Source organism: Pyrus communis, chromosome 6 (assembly GCF_041283825.1).
Source record: "Pyrus communis isolate YQ-2024b chromosome 6, ASM4128382v1, whole genome shotgun sequence".
NCBI lineage: Eukaryota > Viridiplantae > Streptophyta > Magnoliopsida > Rosales > Rosaceae > Pyrus > Pyrus communis.
The window spans coordinates 14,872,136-14,893,672 of record NC_142570.1 but is presented as its reverse complement, the minus strand read 5'-3'; the positions used below and the strand labels follow the sequence as shown (position 1 = coordinate 14,893,672).

The 21,537-nt window shown below is 37.3% G+C and overlaps 1 pseudogene; it reads left to right on the top strand.

Annotated features, from left to right (window-relative positions):
- Positions 1 to 15,528: 15,528 nt before the first annotated feature.
- Positions 15,529 to 16,371, top strand: LOC148696337 (uncharacterized; annotated as a pseudogene).
- The last annotated feature ends 5,166 nt before the right edge of the window (positions 16,372 to 21,537 follow it).

Sequence of the window (21,537 nt, the reverse complement as noted above, 5' to 3'; positions counted from 1 at the left end):
TTTGAGTAGAGTTGCTTGATTGATTGGTTGAGTGTCTTTAATCCTTTTGCCTCTGCTTCTTTATATAGAGAACTGAGAGAGCCCCTTTGCTGTGAACATTGAACTTGTGGAGAGAAGCTCCACTGCCAGCTTGCACATGAAATAATATTAAAAGAGGCCAACTCACATTCCCACCACATGTCTATTAATCCTACTTGCAATAAATTAATATTTAGAAGAAGCAAGTTGGCTTCTTTCCTCCACATGTCCATCTCCCATGTCTACTAACATCCTCACTCACAATAAAACCACCACTTCAAACCATGTGGAGAAACATTCCCACATGCAACTTTTAGTATATTTGCACATTAATACCCCAAAATGTCATATTTTCACTTTTAATTCCAAATAAGTAAAATTGTGCATATTTTAGGTGCAAACAGATTCATCATCACAATCTAGGTTATTCTAAAACACGATCTAAATTGTTGACATATTTTTAGCCTGATTGCTGATGTGAAAATTAACTTGACACACTCAAATTAAAACCCTATTTGTGACAATTGTAATATATATGCAAGTAGGGATCGTTCTAGAACGGGGATTAACTAAGGATTCTAATCAACACAATTAAGACTTAAAAACACTAATTTAGACTCTATAGACTTAAAACAGCAACAAACACTCAAAAAGTCTCAATTCTAGACCTAACAAGCTGTTTTGACGAAAATAAAACTTAACTTGACTCAAAAGACTAAAAGAAAACAGATTTTGACTCAAATAACAAGACTAAATGAAAAGGGGATTGTTTTTTACGAAATTAAAACTTAAAACAGAAACTTTGTATAAAACGCTTTGTAAAAACGAATTTGGGTGAATTAAATGGGTGAAAGGCTAGTTAGAGGGTCCTTCTCCACACATGATATATGCATATGAACCAATTTCCATTTATTATTCCTTTAGACTATGAATGACAACGCCCTAAGTTAGTTGCATCGCACAACTAACCATCAGATTTTCCTTATTTCATTGAATTAGATGGAATACGCATCGCAACCAAATTATCTTTCTCAAGTTCCCTATATGAAATGCATAATAAAGATACATATCAAAAGTCATTAAGTTCTATGAAAATCATAAGCATTGACAAGGCATTCAGTACCATGAAACGCATGAGACTTATGACAAGGATTTACTTAACACGATTGTGACTAGTGATGCGAAAATTAACTTAACACACAAATTAACCCTCTTTTGACAATTGTAGCATATAAATAAGTAGGGATCGTTCTTACACCGGGGATTAGGAGGGATTGCTAAACACTCTAACTGACTCAAATAAATAAAACTGACCTTTAAAACACTTAAACTCACTTAAAAAGACTCAAACACGTTCACAAAACTCAAAATAGGCTAAAAACACTCAAAACAGCCTTAAAAACACAATCTGGGCAGTTTTGAGCCTAAACACAAATTTGGACGAAAATTGATTCTAACTTGACTCAAAACTCTTAAAAACACAATCTAAAACATATTTGGACCAATTAGACACTCTAAGACAATTGGGGATTTGGTTTTGGACGAAAATCAAACAAACAAAACGAATATGTAAAATAGGCAGATTTTGACGAAATTGGTAGAATTAAGTGGATGGTGAGATGGCTAGGAGGTTTTTCTCCACACATGGCATACTTGCACATAATACAATTTCCAGTTGTTTAATCAATGAATTCATGAACCTCAACACCCCAAATTAATTAGGTACGCTTAAATTAACTATCAGATTTCCCTTAGGTCATTGAATTGAATGGAATTAGCGCATTGCAATCAAATTATTCCTTAAAAGTTTTCTATATGAAAGCGCATAATAGAAAGACAATCAAAGATCATTAGGTTCTATGGAAATCATAGGTGTTGACGAGGCATTCGTAACTATGAAAGCGCATGATACTTATGCCAATAATTTACTTAACATAATTGCGACCAACAATCTTAACTACTCATGGATATGAGTTCCCAACGATTAGGTGAAGTTCCCTCATATCCTAGCATCATGTTTATGCATGCAAATCAAGTGTGCACTCTCAATTCATATACATAAACTAGTTTTAATTAAAATAGATAAGTAAATTGAATTCATCATTCATGAAATCACAACTGAAAGTAATCAAATCATCATGCAAATATAACCATGGTTTCGAATTTCCCCCCTAGCCAAAGGGGGGATTAGTTCCTCATGCTTGCACAACAAAAAGTATTGAATTTAAACATTGAAATCATAAGAAAGAATACACCTAAATGCTCAGCAATCCAAGATGAATTCGATGCACAGATTGGCTCCTCTTCCTCCTCCTTGCTGCGGCACAAAGTGTGGGTGCTGGAATTGGTGGTTTTGGATGGTGTTTCCTTGTTTAGAGGGATGGAGGATGGTTGATTATGGTGGGGAAGGTGCGGCAGAGGTGTATGGATGTGTAGAATAGAGAATGGAGGTGCGGCACAAGGGTTTCTGAATAGCATAAGGGGGTGGTACGAATTTGTGGCTGAAAATATGTTTATATAGTCCTAGGGTTCATTAGATTAGGGTTTACTTAGCAGATTTGGTGGATTAGGGCCCTAGAATTCGGCCATGGGTTGTCAAATCCACCTAGGAAGAGGTTTTTGGCCCACATAGTTTTATAAAACGAATTGTATACCCAAATCCACAAGGATTAGGCCTTGGAAATCAGAATCCCAAAGGGATTGGGCCTAGGGAGGTGCGGCTGACTTAGGGGAGAGGGTTGCTTGGCTTGCAAGGCAAGCCAAAGCCTTCTAGAATGGATTGGGGCGCCACTTTTCTAGGGCTTATAGAAAGAATAGGTTTTGTGGCAGATTTGGGCCTTCTAGAATAGGATGCTTCTAGAAATAGGTTCTAGAATTATCCATTTAGGTCCCCATGCAATTAGGATTAAGACATGATAAGGTTTGGATAAGATAAGATGAGATAAGGTTTGGATAATGTTTTGGATAATTGGATAATGTTGGATAAGGTTGGATAATGTTTAGATAATGTTTTGGATAAGGTTTCCTCTTTTGAGCTCCTTCCTTATCCACTTTGTCCTTAGCTTAGTTCCTTCCTCTTCTTATCACATATCTAGCCTCTTGAAGTTCAAATTCGTCCATCCATGTCAGCCCATATGCAAGCTATCCCCATAGTGTCCAAAATAGCTCCAAAATGCACCAAAATGCACTTTCTTGATACTTTGACCCATAGGACCTACAAACACACGAAATTGAGTTGTAATACGACATTAACTAAGAAATAATAGCACAAATGCACAAGAATAAGGTAGTTAAGTCGCCTAAATATGCTCCTATCAAATTCCCCCACACTTATCTTTTGCTAGTCCTCGAGCAAAACAAATAAACAAAAGAAACAAAACATATAATCTAAACCTTCCAACGTTCGTCTCAGGGATTTCCAATGAAACATGACATGTCAAAGATCACCACTCACATAGATTTAAGCAATCCTTACCCTCGAGCATACTTAATCATAGTCACAATTCACTAGCTTGCATTTAATCAATTAAAACAACATTTTGAATGTAGTAACATGCCTTAGAGAATTTCCTCAATTCCTCACCGGATATACTCTCTGTTTTCACTCAGATTTTCTGACTACACTCCCTACACTAGGTATATGTGAGAAGATTGATGTAAACATGTAGACGAACACTCACATATGCTAGAACAAGAAAAGCATTTTCTGGAATTATTAACATGTATGTATGTGATCTCATGAATGGAATGCTACTACCTAGACACGAGAACCAGGGATACCATATGCTCAAACCAATTCTAAACTCCACATATTGAAATACATAACAATCAAGATAGAAGTCTAAGGGTTGTAACGGGGCTAAGGTATTGGTTAACAAGGAAAGGTAGAGGAAACAAACATTCTTAAAACAATAGTAAGCAAAGTAATGAATTAGGCACTTAGAATTCCCTTTAGAATGCAGAAGTCAACTTTGAATACCCAAGGGGAAGTCACACAAAACTTAGGGCCATATTCAAACTTTTTGGACCCTTTCTTCAACAATCAACACTTGTGAGTTCTTTCTCACTTCTTTTCTTTATTTTCTTCTTTTTCACGATTTTTTTCTTTCTTTTTCTTTCGTTCTCTTTTTTTTTCTTTTTTTCTTTCTTTTTCCCGTGCCCCTTTTAAGACTTTGGCACACACACACTCACAAAATCCTTTCCCCCACACTTGTTTTCTGCAAGAATGTCACTCAAAAGGAATTCCTTCTAAGTTATGCTCCACTATACTTCAAGAACAAGGGTATGGAAAGTCCTATTCTAGGCTAGGTAAGGGTGATGTGGTTAACAAGAAAATAGGCTAACTAAGGCTCAAAGGGGTTTAGACCTACAATACAAATGACAAGGGTGGATTCGGCTATTTGGCTATGGTGGTGACTACTACACAACTTCATCTTGTTATTTGTTATGCTAATCAATTTCATGCTTTGAATAAAACGGGTATGAGTTCTAGTATTTGGAACTATAATGATGAAACGCATTCTAAGTAGCAACCAAGCAAAAAATAATGAGATCATGCAACGACTTTTAGAAAACAAGAATGCACAGATTAATAACTCTCCAAATAAACGTTTAGGCTCAAGTCTCTCAGGGATGTAGCGTTTGTTTGAGTTCCTTCCTTCAAGCATGTTACAAAAACTGATTTTATCCTTTGTGACTACATGTGAATTCGTAAACTATAACTACAACCAAGCATAAACCAAAGAGCAAATCACACGTCCATCATTGTTGTAACTCTCTTTAACAGTCATGCATTAAAAACCAAATCCTCATCATTGTGTTGGAAGGTACCCTAAGACACAAACAAACACACAAAAACAACTCTTTTTGGCTTTTTCAAAACACTTTTTTTCAATTTTTTTTCAAATTTTCGGATTTTTACTTCAACACACACCAAAACAGCTTAAAATGCACTAAAAACACTTAAAAACAGTGAGAAACAACATTAGAAGTGATAGGTGATAGAATCCCACGAATTTTGCATAAAACACTTGTTTACCCCCCCACACTTAAATCAAACATTGTCCTCAATGTTTCACACAAAGACTCACATAAAAGCAAACAAATAATAAACAACTAAGCATGATAAAATAAACAGCAAGGAGAAGGGTTTAGAAACGCAAATCTGGGTTTGGAGTGGAAGTTCCATCTTCTCCTTGTTGAATGCATAGGTGGCCTCCCAAGAAGCGCTTGCTTTAACGTCTTCCAGCCGGACGAATACGCCATGCTAAGCTTCACTAGTAGTACCCACGGCATAGAGGGGTACATCATCCACAACATGCTCCTTGAAATTCTCATAGTATGGCTCTATGAATGGAACGGGGTAGTGATCCTCCCTAATTGTGGTGTTTTGGTTCCTAAAGTCCATATAAATGCTCCCACCACCTTGAAATCGACTGGGTACCTGCACCAAAGAAGGTAACAACCTATTAGTTGAAATGGGAATTGGAATTGGGATTGGAGACTTACTAACATATTGTGATGGAGGCTCAAAAGTAGCAGCCACATCAACAAAGTCACTATGGCTACTCTCGGCCAGATTGGATGGTTTTAGGGCAACCACTCCAATTCCCTCTTCAATGGTGGTTCTTGATGCATCCTTCTTGATAGGTGTGGATTGTTCCTGCCCTATATCCTTATGCACATCAATGGCAAAACAAGAACGAACATCATTAGGCTTCTTAATAGAGTCATAAACATTGAATTTAATTATATCACCACCAAACTCCATTGTTAATACTCCATTGGCCACATCAATCTTCGTTTGAGCTGTTTTCATGAATGGTCTTCCAAGTAGGAGTGGCAAGGGTGGAGAATGAACCGAGTCTTCCATTTCAAGTACATAAAAATCAGCCAGAAAGATTAAATGATTGACCTGCACTAAAACATCTTCCAAAACACCCTTTGGATAGGCATTAGATCTATCGGCCAATTGAATAACCACGCCATCATTTTTTAACTCACCTAGGTTCATAGATGCATAAATTGAGTAAGGCATGACATTAATAGATGCACCTAAGTCTAGCATGGCATGTTCAAAACGATTATTGCCAATAACACAAGGAATTGTAAAACTACCCGGATCTTTGCATTTAGGGGGCATTTTACGTTGTAAGATGGCTGAAACATTTTCACTTACCTTTACAACCTCTTTGTTCGAAATTCTCTTCCTAGTAGTGCAAAGTTCTTTTAAAAACTTAGCATACCTTGGAACTTGCTTAATTGCATCCAAAAGTGGTATATTGACTTGTACTTTTCTAAATGTCTCTAAAATGTCCTTTTCAACCTCCTCCTTCTTTGTTTGCATGAATCTGCGAGGAAAGGGTGCATTTGGAGGAATAACATTAGAAATAATCGAATTTGGAACATTCTTACTCTTGGAAGCCGAATGGTGTAGGTTAGGTGGCTGCGGCATGGTACTTTCTACCCTTGCCGTGGCTTGTTCTTGCTCCCCCTCCTCAAATTGCAACTTTTCGTCCTCCGTTGGGGCGGTTTTAGAGGGTTGTGAGCCCGTTCCAACTTGTTTCCCACTTCTCAAGGTGATAGCCTTAGTGGTTTCAAAACCTCCTTTTGGATTGACGATGGTTGAGCTAGGCAACTTGCCTTGCTCTCTAAATTGGCCCATGAACTCAGCCATTTGTCCCACTTGTCTCTTCAATTCAGTCACCTCTCGAGCTTGATTTTGCACTTCATTGGCGTAATTGTGCATGTCCTTTGCTTGTTTTTCTTGCCCCTGCGCCAATGTAGTTAGTAATTGAATAACTTGAGAATTATCAAAAGACGAACCTGAGTTGTTTTGGGACAATGGTGGTTGGTTGGATTGGTATGGCCGTGGGAACCCAGGGGTGTTTTGTTGAATTCCCCTTTGTGGTGCAGATTGTTGGGACTCTCTCCACTTGAAATTAGGGTGATCTCTCAATCCGGGGTTGTAGTTGTTGGAGTACGGATCATATTTGGGTTGGTTTTGGCCTTGGAAACCAATGGCGTTGGCAGATTCCCATCTTCCATTCTCTATCAATTGAGGGCATGTCTCAGATGGATGCCCTTGCATTGAGCATACGCCACATACTTGGTTTTCTTGTGATTTTGACCCCATGACAACCTGAGACACAAGAGAAGTAAGATTAGCCAATTGTGATTGAATGTCGGAAATTGCACTTACCTCATTTACACTTTGTTGCTGCCGTGGCATGTCTCTTTGGCCAACTCCTTCGTATTGTTGAGCATTCAAAGCTCGGTTGGCAATGAGAGTCTTGGCGGCCATGGGTGTTTTGTCCACTAAAGCTCCACCCGCTGAGGCATCTAGCATTTGACGTTCAATTGGTAGAAGCCCTTCGTAGAAATATTGGAGAAGAAGCTCCTCCTTCATCTGGTGCTGTGGACATGAAGCAACAAGGGTTTTAAAACGTTCATAATAAGTTGGAAATGATTCACCTTGATCTTGCTGAATGCCACTAATTCTTTTACGTAAAAGAATGACTCGAGAAGTTGGGAAAAACTTCTCCAAAAACGCCCTTTTCATACTCTCCCATGATGTGACCGTTCCGGGAGCCAGTTCATACAACCAATCTTTAGCCTTTTCCAAGAGAGAAAAGGGGAAAGCCTTCATCTTCAAAATGCTCCCATCAACATTCACCGGGGTCATACTTGAGCAAACAACCTCGAACTCCTTCAAGTGTTTATTAGGATCTTCCATAGACAAGCCATGGAACTTAGGAATATGATGCAATAAACTGGACTTGAGTTCGAACTCGTCAGTCTTGTCGGGGGCTGCCCTTGGATATTGAATGCATAGAGGCATGGCATTAACCAATCCCGAAGCGGAAAGCTCCTTGATTGTTCGGTTGTCGGCTGCCATAACTTGTTCTTCCTCAACAACCCTTGCCGTGGCCCCCTCCTCCACTTGTATTTCGTCCTCTTCAAGGTCTGGTGCAGGTGGAGGTGGTTGAGGCTCTTGTTGATTCTTCTTTCTTCTCAAGGCTCGCTCAAAATCGTCGTCAAAGTCTAAGATATGCACATGAACCGGTTGAGAACTCCGAGTCATAAACTAGTGCCTAAAACAAGGAAACAAATAGGTCAGAAACTAAAATAAATAACAAACTAATAACACACGAAAATAACTAAAAAGAAATAACAAGGGATTAGCAAAGTTGCTAATCCCCGGCAACGGCGCCAAAATTTGATGCGAAAATTAACTTAACACACAAATTAACCCTCTTTTGACAATTGTAGCATATAAATAAGTAGGGATCGTTCTTACACCGGGGATTAGGAGGGATTGCTAAACACTCTAACTGACTCAAATAAATAAAACTGACCTTTAAAACACTTAAACTCACTTAAAAAGACTCAAACACGTTCACAAAACTCAAAATAGGCTAAAAACACTCAAAACAGCCTTAAAAACACAATCTGGGCAGTTTTGAGCCTAAACACAAATTTGGACGAAAATTGATTCTAACTTGACTCAAAACTCTTAAAAACACAATCTAAAACATATTTGGACCAATTAGACACTCTAAGACAATTGGGGATTTGGTTTTGGACGAAAATCAAACAAACAAAACGAATATGTAAAATAGGCAGATTTTGACGAAATTGGTAGAATTAAGTGGATGGTGAGATGGCTAGGAGGTTTTTCTCCACACATGGCATACTTGCACATAATACAATTTCCAGTTGTTTAATCAATGAATTCATGAACCTCAACACCCCAAATTAATTAGGTACGCTTAAATTAACTATCAGATTTCCCTTAGGTCATTGAATTGAATGGAATTAGCGCATTGCAATCAAATTATTCCTTAAAAGTTTTCTATATGAAAGCGCATAATAGAAAGACAATCAAAGATCATTAGGTTCTATGGAAATCATAGGTGTTGACGAGGCATTCGTAACTATGAAAGCGCATGATACTTATGCCAAGAATTTACTTAACATAATTGCGACCAACAATCTTAACTACTCATGGATATGAGTTCCCAACGATTAGGTGAAGTTCTCTCATATCCTAGCATCATGTTTATGCATGCAAATCAACTGTGCACTCTCAATTCATATACATAAACTAGTTTTAATTAAAATAGATAAGTAAATTGAATTCATCATTCATGAAATCACAACTGAAAGTAATCAAATCATCATGCAAATATAACCATGGTTTCGAATTTCCCCCCTAGCCAAAGGGGGGATTAGTTCCTCATGCTTGCACAACAAAAAGTATTGAATTTAAACATTGAAATCATAAGAAAGAATACACCTAAATGCTCAGCAATCCAAGATGAATTCGATGCACAGATTGGCTCCTCTTCCTCCTCCTTGCTGCGGCACAAAGTGTGGGTGCTGGAATTGGTGGTTTTGGATGGTGTTTCCTTGTTTAGAGGGATGGAGGATGGTTGATTATGGTGGGGAAGGTGCGGCAGAGGTGTATGGATGTGTAGAATGGAGAATGGAGGTGCGGCACAAGGGTTTCTGAATAGCATAAGGGGGTGGTACGAATTTGTGGCTGAAAATATGTTTATATAGTCCTAGGGTTTATTAGATTAGGGTTTACTTAGCAGATTTGGTGGATTAGGGCCCTAGAATTCGGCCATGGGTTGTCAAATCCACCTAGGAAGAGGTTTTTGGCCCACATAGTTTTATAAAACGAATTGTATACCCAAATCCACAAGGATTAGGCCTTGGAAATCAGAATCCCAAAGGGATTGGGCCTAGGGAGGTGCGGCTGACTTAGGGGAGAGGGTTGCTTGGCTTGCAAGGCAAGCCAAAGCCTTCTAGAATGGATTGGGGCGCCACTTTTCTAGGGCTTATAGAAATAATAGGTTTTGTGGAAGATTTGGGCCTTCTAGAATAGGATGCTTCTAGAAATAGGTTCTAGAATTATCCATTTAGGTCCCCATGCAATTAGGATTAAGACATGATAAGGTTTGGATAAGATAAGATGAGATAAGGTTTGGATAATGTTTTGGATAATTGGATAATGTTGGATAAGGTTGGATAATGTTTAGATAATGTTTTGGATAAGGTTTCCTCTTTTGAGCTCCTTCCTTATCCACTTTGTCCTTAGCTTAGTTCCTTCCTCTTCTTATCACATATCTAGCCTCTTGAAGTTCAAATTCGTCCATCCATGTCAGCCCATATGCAAGCTATCCCCATAGTGTCCAAAATAGCTCCAAAATGCACCAAAATGCACTTTCTTGATACTTTGACCCATAGGACCTACAAACACACGAAATTGAGTTGTAATACGACATTAACTAAGAAATAATAGCACAAATGCACAAGAATAAGGTAGTTAAGTCGCCTAAATATGCTCCTATCAACTAGCAACCTCCACTACTTGTGAATATAAGTGAATAACTATTACATGAAACTCCCTTATACTCTAGCATCAAATTCATGCATGCAAATTAAGTGTCGACCCTCAACCAACATACATAAACAAGTTTTGATAACTTAGATAAGCAAATCACATTTAAGACTTAAGAAACAATAACTGGATATAATCAATTCATATAAGACATATCATGGCTTCGAATTCACCTCTAACTAAAAAGAAATTAGTTCCACATGTTCATCATAATTGAAAACCAAATTAATATAAACATTGAACTAAAACTAAGGATAGAATACACCTAGAAACACTCACTCCAATGGCATGCACGACACTCCTTGGATGGCAGATTGCACAAGTTTTCTTCTCCTTCCTTCCTTGCTTGTGGCACTAGGGTGATGTGGTGTGAATTATGGTGTTTGATGGCTAAAAGTATGAATGAATGAATGAGTGAATGGATGGTTTGAATGGTGCGGCAAACACTTGTATTTATAGGGCTAGGGAATACACAATTTCTGAAGAGAAAAGGATTGCACAATCCTAAGAGGAAAGGGTTAATGCTTTTAGAAACTAAGGGGGAAAGGGATAGGAAATTCGCCAGAAATTAGGGCTTCTAGAAACTAGGTATTTTGTGGCAAAAAATAGATTTCTAGAAGGGATAAAGGGTGTGGCACCTATTTAGGAGGAGATAGGGTCTTGTAGAACCATATATTTAGGTGTTCTAATGTGAAAGTAAGTCCTCTTTGCAGCAGGAATTAAGGTAGCAAAAGATTAGGATAGGATAAGATAAGATAAGGTTGGATAAGATAAGATTGGATAGGATAAGGTTGGATAATGTTCCTTATTTCTTGCTCTTTCCTTATCTTCTTTGTCTTTGAACTTCTTTCTCCAGATTTGTAGCATTTCCTAGCCTCTCTTGACTTCAATTTCGTCCATCCACTTTGCTCCATAGTTAAGCTATCCAATCCATGCCCAAAACTGCTCCAAATGGCTCCAAAATGTACTTTCTTGCTCTTTTTGCCATTAGGACCTAAAAACATACGAAAATAGCTTAAAAGACTATAATAAGTAGTAATTAACTAACTAAATGCAAGGAAACAACATAGCTAAGTAGCATAAATATGCTCCTATCAATTGCATGCAACATTCATTATTGATCATATACTATAATTTTTGATTACCGAATTATATATTCTACTCAAATTGTTTTTTGCAATTATATTAGTGCTTCATAATTGTAATGAATTGCATCTATGTGAATAAGCAAAGAAAAAGAAAAGAAAACTTTAAATCATGCTGGAGTCGCGACTTAGAGTTGCACTCACGCTGCACTGCTTAGTCACGGGCATACACCATATGGACCAAGCTCTTATTTTCCAAACCTTAGGTATGAAACAACGTTGTTTTTGGCATCTTTTTCATCTTGACTTAAGCCACCGTGTGGGTTGGCCCATAGTCCACCCTGCCACTGCCTTTACCATAATCTAATGAATTCCAATTTCCTTGACAATCCGGAGTCGTCCCAAGGCTCCGACGACTTGGATTAAGATTTCTCTCGAAATCTAATCGGATTTTTTGAGATTTCCATCAAATCTCATTGGTTACTCCTAACCAACCTTTTGATCTAAGATAGCCACCTTTAACAGCGGCGTCGTTGTATTACCGAAAATCCAACCCCCAACCTCGCTGGGTCATTCTCTTGCACACTCGAGGCTTTTTTACCTCCGCCCTAATCCAACCTAGCCCATCTTTAGGTTTGGTCACCGAATCGTTTTTGTGCCCCTTATTTTGTGCCATTTTTTTAAAATAAAAATTTCAAGCCTAGTTTTGGGTTTTTAATTCCTTTGGACTTTTAGCCCAATCACTCAATTTTTTTCCTTTATGGACTTGCAGTCCAAAAACCATTTTTTTTTCTTCTAGGCTTATTTACTTTGGCCTATATGAAACCCTGAACCCTATGTATCAAGATTTGATTTTCACTTTTCCTTTCTTAGCCCAATTTTTGGGGCTGGGTTCTGTCATGGGAATAAACAAGCGTGCGTTTGATAGCCAATAAGCTTCTGATCTTTTAAGTACTCATTTTCATGGTCGTAATAATGTGTTATATGTGTTTATTTTCTTAAGTTTTAAAGGGTGTCAAACGAACACTCGTTTGTTCCCATGAATGTTGAAAATAGTCCAAATACACTCTAAACAGAAAAAAAAAATGTGTACTTTTGACACCCAATATGCTTTTGATATTTTGAATACTATTTCTTATGGTCCTACTAGTGTAATATATTTGTTTATTTGCTTCAGTTCCAAAGGGGGTCAAACGCACGCTCGTTTGTTCTCACGAATGCTTAAAACAGTCCAAATACACTCCATAGGAAAAATTGGGTACTTTTGAGACCCAACAAGCTTTTGATCTTTTGACTACTCATTCTTATGGTCCTAGTAGTGTTGTATATGTGTTTATTTGCTTAAGTTCCAAAGGGTTCCTATGAACACCGGAAACAATCCAAATACACACCAAATAGAAAAATTGTGTCCTTTTGATACCCAATAAGCTTTTAAAGTTTTGAGTACTCATTCTTATTGTCCTCGTAGCGTATTATTTATGTTTATTTGTTTACATTCCTAAGGGTGTCAAACGCACGCTTGTTTGCTCTCGTGAATGTCCAAATAGTCCGAATACACTCCATAAAGAAAAACTCTGTACTTTTGACACTCAATATGTTAGAAGTATGCCTACAAAGCCATTCATTTGTTGTAATAGTTTTTGAAATACTTATTATGTTAAACTCTTGTTAAGTTTAATGGAAGGGCATTGTTCATTAATAATCACTATTTAATGTGTTATATGTTTAATCAATAATAGAATCCAAGAAATGTGATCCACCTAAGAGGAAAGTGATATAAGTGTTAGATCAATGAGACCTTTCTATTATGTTCATTCCTAAAACATTCCTAGCCATATGATTGTCAAATGGGCATTGACAATCCGCTAAGGTTAGTATGTGTTATATCAACGCAATCGGGACTATGACAAGTCTCAAAGTCATTAGTGTTTGGACACTAAGACAAACACATAGGTACTCCAAAGGTTGATGAGTACACTGAACAATGATCAATGGAGAGTTATGATATATATGTCATGTAATAACTCTGATAGGAGCATATTTGCGCGACTTTGTTAGCCTATGTCCTTGCATTTACTCAGTTAGTTTATATTTATTAGAGTGTTTTAAGCTATTTTCGTGTGTTTGTAGGTTCAAATGGCAAAAGTGGCAAGAAATGGCCAGAATGAGCAATTTGGAGCAGTTTTGGACTTGGATTGGATAGCATGTGTATGAAGCATAATGGATGGACGTTTTTGGTGACAAATGATGCTAAAAATGTGCTACTGATAGGAGCATATTTAGGCGACTTACTTAGCTTATTTCTGTGCATTTATATTGTTAATTCATAGTTGTTTTAGTAGTTTAAGCCATTTTCGTGTGTTTTTAGGTTCATATGGCTAAGGAAGCAAAAAGATGCATTTTGGAGCATTTTGGAGCAAAATTGGACTTGGAATGGATAGCTTATGCTTGGAGCCAAAGTGTTGGATGAAAGTGAAGGCCTTGTATGCACTTGAGGACACAAAACAATGGCCCTAACCCAATTACACAACCTTGTCGTGGGCTTAACCCTATTTCCCTTCCCTTGCCATGCAAGGGGGAGCAATTTGGGTCCATTTTATGCACTTAAACCCTAGCCCAATTACACACCATTGCAACCATTTCCCAACACTCATCCTAAACCATGCATAACCTACAATTTCAGCCACATGCACCTACACAAACACATTCTATGCCGTGCAAAATCCATCCCACTTTAACCTTGCAGCCACATGCATTCATCCTATCATTTTCTGCACATTCATTTCCATATTCCCTCTTTAATCCACATGCATTCTTAATCATTCACCCTAGCTTGTATCCACATGCTTTCCCAACAAACAAATCAGCCACATGCACACCAAACCCCCCCATTGCCGTGCATCCCTTAGCAATTCCAGCATTCCACCAACTTTTCCTAGCTGTTTTTCACATGCATCCCCTCACTCTTTAATCATTTCCAACCTAGCAACCCCTTTAATCATTCATCCTAGCTGCCATTAACATGCTCTCCCATCCATTCTCTCCTTATAAAACCATGCAATGCATTCATACAATATATTCCATTTTTCACCACAAATCAAACACAAAACACACAACTTCTCCCATTCTTTGCCGTGCCTTACTCCCCATCCACCATTCCAGAAATTCAACCTTCCCATCCCTCCAAAACACTATCCCACCACCACACATCCACTCCTCCATACACCTAAAGCCCTAAACATTTCCTTAGACCTTGTGCCACAACAAAGAGGAAGAGAAGAGGGCCTAAACATTCATACAATTCAAGTTTAAGTTGTTGGAATGTTTAGGTGTTTCTTTGATTTCAATGTTTAATTTAAATTCTCTTTCTTTTGTACGTATGAGGAACTAAACCCCCTTTAGCTAGGGGGTGATTCGAAACCATGTTTATGCTTGCGATATGAATTGATTACATTTGGTTGGAATTTCATAAGTTGTGGATTCAATTTGTTTAACCGTTTGATTGATAACTTATTTATGTATGTTTATTGAGAGTGCACGCTTAATTTTCAGGCATGAATATGACGCTAGAATATAAGTGAGTTTCACATAATAGTTATGAACTTATATTCACAAGTAGTGGAGGTTGCTTATAAACAATCGCGTTAAATGAATTCTTGGCACTAGTTTCATGCTCATCATAGTAACGAATGCCTCGTCAACACTTATAGTTTTCAGATGCTTAATGATCTTTGATTGTATCTTTATTGTGCTTTTCACGTAAAGGACTTTTGGAGAATGTTGTGAATTGCGTTGCGCAAACCCATCCAATTCATTAACTTTAGGAGAACTTGACGGTTAATTTAAGTGGACCTAATTAACCCGTGGTGTTGAGTTTCATAATTTATCGAAAGACCAACCGAAAATCAATCTTGTATGCAAGTGTAACATGTGTGGAGAAGATCTGTTTGTTTGTTTTTTTTTCTTTTGATATTTGATTTAGTTTTATTTCTTTGATTTCAGGTACTAGAGAAGCAAGACATGGCAATTGCTAATCTTCAAGCTCAAATAGCGAATCTTACTTCTCAGTTGTCACAGTATGCTGAAGGGTCGACAATGCAAAGTGTCCCTACATTTGGTGGTTCTTATAGGCAAGAATATCAAGCAAATCAATGTCCACAAAGAGATTGGAGTGATCATTCAAACTCCATGTGGTGGGAATCTCAACAAGTTCAACACGAAGTATATTGGCAGCCATATGAGGAGTTATATTCAACGCCTATGTAGCCACCACAACCTCATATACAATATGCCCAACCAAACTCAGGTTCGTCAATAGATTATGATCAAATTCTTGATGAATTAATTTCTTTGGTGCAGGGCTCACAAAACCAAGCCAGGGAGGCTCAACAAGGAGAATATTGGTAGCCATATGAGGAGTTTTATACAATGCCTATGCAGCCACCACAGCCTCCCCCACAACAATACCAACCAAATTCAGGTTCGTCATTGGATTATGATAAAATTCTTCGAATACTAACTTCTTTGGCACAGGAAGTACAAAATCAAACCAAGAAATTACAAAATCAAGCCCAAGTGATGAGCGAATTAAAGAATCAAATGGGACAAATCGCGGCATTCATGGGGCAAATGCAAGAACAAAGTGAACTATCCGACTCAACTGTTGAAATTGCTGAAGCTATCACTTTAGAAAGTGGCATGAAGGTTGGAGATGAACCCAAGACGTCCAAACCAAGCCAAAAGATGGATGAACAGCTGCTGCTCGATGAAGAGGAAGATAATAAGGCCACAGCAAGGGAAGAACCACCCTTTCCGCAGCCACATATGCCGTCCACTACAACAAAGGTAAGCCCAAATTAATTTCATCTTGACCCGGTTCCACCAAATGTCCTTATTCCTTGCAAGATCATGCAATCCAACGAAGAAGAGGATGAGAACGGCATCTTCGAAACGTTTCCAAAGAATCAAGAGCAAGAAGTGGCTGGGGAATGTCCAGAATTCATCAAAGAAGATATACTTGAGACAACAATTCCCAAAGAAGTTGGATTTTATGACACGGGACAAGTCATAACTCTCAAAACACCAAATCTGGCTGAATTTTCTAGTCCTACAACTTTCGAAGGGGTGTTTATTCTTGAGTTCATGTCAAAGCACACAGGTAAGCCACCTCCCCGAATTTCAATTTTGTTTAATACTAATATGTTGTTAATGATTCAGGCACCCACTCTAGAATTTAAACCATTACCGGATCATCTCAAGTATCACCTCCCATTCAAAGATCAATTCCATGCCATGGGGCCTAGTGATAGGATTAAAAGCACACCACAAAGTAGCACACAAATGTCTTATTAATTTTCCTTATTAACAATAATATTTGTCAATTGTAGCATATGAAAATAACGGTCTTTCCCGCAGAAGATTGTTTTATCTAACTACTTAAAATGTCACAAAAACTGGACTGTTGTCCCTACTGACCAGCCACCGAAAAATAATTATTAGACCGACTTACACTTATCTAAAGTCTACGAAATTTTATATGCAGATACTAGACACACAGAGCTACACTCACACAAATATTTGGGATTTTTGGAGTTGATTTGCTATTTAAATTAAATCAAACAAAAACAGGACAAAAACAGATTTTTAAGTAGTTCACAAATTAAGAAAAACGAGTTAGGGGAATTGTTATCCCCCACCAAATGATCATACAAACATGTTATGTTTAATTCAAATTCTTTTTATTTCCGGATGAAGATGCTCAAGTTGGCTCATTGTTAGAACTCAACCTATTACTCTTTCTTATGTAGTATGTTAAGAGAATGGCATTTCCAACTTAACTTAGTCCCTAGCATGCAATCTAGAATGGCGTGTTCATAGATTTAACAAGTAGAAATCATTAAGAATGAAAAGAGTTTGAGTTATCACAAGGCATCGTAAGTACTAGCGTTGTCTTACTTATCCTAGAAATTGATTCACATGTTAATCGCAAATTAACAAGTACTACTCTAGAACATATGTAGGTCCTCATTCGACAAGGGCAGGCACACACGTATTCATAGCATTAGAATCCTAGATATGCTTACTAAGTATGCATCCGTAGAAAACACATAAAAAATTCATCCATTCATAAAAGTAATTCAAACGAAATGTCATAACAAACTTGCAATCATATTAGGGGCTTCAAAACAGCCCCTAACTACTAAAAATTAGTTACACATAATTCTCAAATTAAACCAAAAGAAAGACATGAGTTTGAGAAGATAAAACCGAGAGAAGAGAATGCCAAGATTTCCTCCTTCCTTTCCTTCCTTGCCCAACGCAGTAGCCTTGCCTTTTTTCCTTGCTTTTCTTCTTTTTTTCTATCTTTTTTTCACACTTTTTCTCCCTCTTTGCTGCTGCAACCTGTAGCCCTTTTCTTCTTTTCTGCTGCCACAGTTTTTTCTCCATAACTCACCCCACTAACAGCCATTTAGTGATGACAATAAGTGAGAGGAAATGCTAAAACAATTGTAACTTTTTGGGCAGCCTTTATGCCCATTACTCTCACTTAATTTTTCATTTCTGATGCGAGATTTATACGCACACAAATTAAACCCTCTTTTTGTCAAATTGTAGTATATGTATAAGTAGGGATCGTTCTGGACCGGGGATTAGGAGGGATTGTTAATCACTTGGATTTGACTCAAAAACGTAAAAACAAAGTTAAAAACGTTCACAAAGACTCAAAGGACTCAAAACAAGTTCAAAAGACTCAAAACTGCCTAAAAACACTAACTAGGCAGTTTCTGACCTTAAACCCAATGTTGGACGAATTTAAGATTATAGTTTGATTCAAACGTAAAAACACAATATAAAACACTATACTAGACTCAAAGAATGCAAAACTAAACTTTAAAACACTAAAACAAACCAAAAGACTCAAACAGCACCCAAAACACTCAAAACTGCCTTAAAATCACTTTCTGGGCAGATTTGAGCACTTTGGTTACTTTGGACGAAATTGGGTAATAAATTGACTCAAGACTCTTAAAAACACAAACTAAATTGATTTCTAACTAATTTGACATTAAAGTAAAGGGGGATTTAGGTTTTGAACGAATTGAAATAAATGCACAGTTTCTAAACAAAACAGAATGTAAAAATGAAATTGATGAAATGGAATGAATGGATGCTAGCCAAGGGGTTCATCTCCATACATGTTACACTTGCATAATAAAATGATTTCCAATTGCATTTCAATAAACCATGAATTCTCAACACCCCAAGTTAACCGTGATGCACTAATTAACCTTCAAATCTTCCTAACGTTATTGAATTGGATGATGCATGCGACAATTCAAAACATTCCCCACAAGTCCTCAACATGAATGCATAGAAGAGATACAAGCAAGAATCATTACGCTCTATGAAAATTATAAGTGTTGACGAGGCATTCGTTACTATGGATTGCATGAAACTTATGCCAAGAATTCGTTTAACGCGATTGTTTATAAGCAACCTCCACTACTTGTGAATATAAGTTCGTAACTATTAGGTGAAACTCACTTATATTCTAGCGTCATATTCATGCATGAAAATTAAGCGCGCATTCTCAATAAACATACATAAATAAGTTATCAATCAAACGGTTAAACAAATTGAATCCACAACTTATGAAACGCAATTAGAAGTAATCAAATCAAAATGCAAGCATAAACATATATTTTGAATCACCCCCTAGCTAAAGGGGGGTTTAGTTCCTCATGGTACAAAACAAAGAGTATTGAAATTAAACATTGAAATCAAAGAAACACCTAAACATTCCAACAACTCAAACTTGAATTGTATGAACGTTTAGGCCCTCTTATCTTCCTCTTCGTTGTAGCACAAGGTCTAAGGATAATTTGATGGTGTGAATGGTTTGGGGAGTGGTTGGAGTGGCTGCAATGGAGGAGAAAAGTGTTTTGGTGGCTGCTGCAAGGGTGTGGAGAGGTTTTGACGAATTTCTGGAATATGGAAGAGTGAATGAGAATGAATATATGTTGTGTGAAGTGTGTATGGTTTTTATAGGGAGATGAATGGATGGGAGAGGGAACATGACAGCTAGGTTAAGTGAATGCATGTGCAAAACAGCTAGGATGGCTGAAATTGTAAGGGGAATGCATGTGCAATGTTGGAAATCTGATGGGAGAAAGGTGGATGCATGTGTTGGCTGATTTAAAGAATGTGAGGGAATGATGAAAGGGGAAACATGACAGCTAGGTTATGATGATGAGTGCATGTGGCTGATTTATGAAGAGTGACTGCATGTGGCTGCAAGGTGTGAATGATTATGGGTGCATATGGCTGCAATGGATTAGGAATCCTTCAATTTCGTCCATTCCTTTTGCACCAAACATAAGCTATCCATTCCAAGTCCAATTTTGCTCCAAAATGCTCCAAAATGCATCTTTTTGCTTCATTAGCCATATGAACCTAAAAACACACGAAAATAGCTTAAAGTACTAAAATAACTAAAGAAACATAACGTAAATGCACGAGAACAAGCTATTTAAGTCGCATGAATATGCTCCTATCAAATACCCCCACACTTATCTTTTGCTAGTCCTCGAGCAAAACAAAACAACAAAAGAACACGAAACTAGACAAAACGAACAAAACACCACCTACACCTTCCAACAATCGTCTTACGGATTTCCAATGCACATGACAAGTTAAAAATCATTATTCCCACAGATTTTAGCCATCTTTACACTTAAATACATTCTTAATCATAGTCACCACATACTAGTTCACAATTAAGCATTTAAAACCATGATTTGAATGTAGTAACATGCCTTAGAGAATTTCCTCAATTCCTTACTAGAATGCACTCTATTTTCACACAGATTTTCTGACTACACACCCTACACTAGTTATATGTGAGAGATTGATGTGAACATGAAAGACTAGTATCTCACATATGTTATAACAAAGAAAGCATTTTCTGGATTTACGATAATGACATGAATATGATCTCATGAATGGAATGCTACTACTTAGAATGAGAACCAGTGATTCCATATGCTCATACCAAATTCAAACTCCACAAATTGAACACATAACATCAAGATAGAAGTTGAGGGTTGTAACGGGGCTAAGGGTAATGGTTTAACAAAGAAAGGTAAAGTAAAACAAAGGTTCTTAAAGTAATAGGAAGCGAAGTAATGAAATTGACACTTAAACTCATTTTTAATGGCAGAAATCAACTTTTAAACACAAGGGAAGATTCATGCAACAACTAGGGTCAAATTCACTCTTTTGGACCCTTCCTTCAATAACCAATGCTTGTGAGATCATTCTCACTTATTTTTCAACTCTTTTTTTCTTTCTTTTCAACAATTTTTTTCTTTATTTCATTCTTTGGCCGTGCCCTATTATCTTCCCCCACACTTATTTTCTGCAGTATATTGATCAAAAGGAGTTCATTCTAAGTCATGCTTCACTATCCTTTAAGAACAAGGGGTTAACAAAGAAAATAAGCTTGAAAAGGCTCAAAAGGGTTAAAACTTACAACAAATAAGAAATATGAAAAGGGATAGGCTTTTTGGCTTTGGCTTGACTAACAACTTCATCTTATTGTATGTTATGCAAACAATATCATGCTTTGAATGAATTGGGCATGAGTTCTAGTATTTGGAACTATAATGAAATGCATTCCAAGTAGCAACCAAGCAAAGAATGATGAGATCATGCAACGACTTTAGAAAACAAGAAATCACAGAGAATAACTCTCCAAAGAAAGTAATGGCTCGAGTCTCACAGGGTTGTAGCGTTTGTTTGAGTTCCTTCCTTCAAGCATGTTACAAAAACGAATTTTTCTTTTATGATTGCATGTGAAGTCATATATTATAACCATAACCAAGCATATACCAAGAGTAAATCAAACTTTTCTCTATGTTTATAACTCTTTTTAACAGTCATGCAATTACAAACCAAATCCTTATCATTGTGTTGGAAGGTACCCTAAGACACAAACACACAAAAATGACTCAAAACACTCTTTTT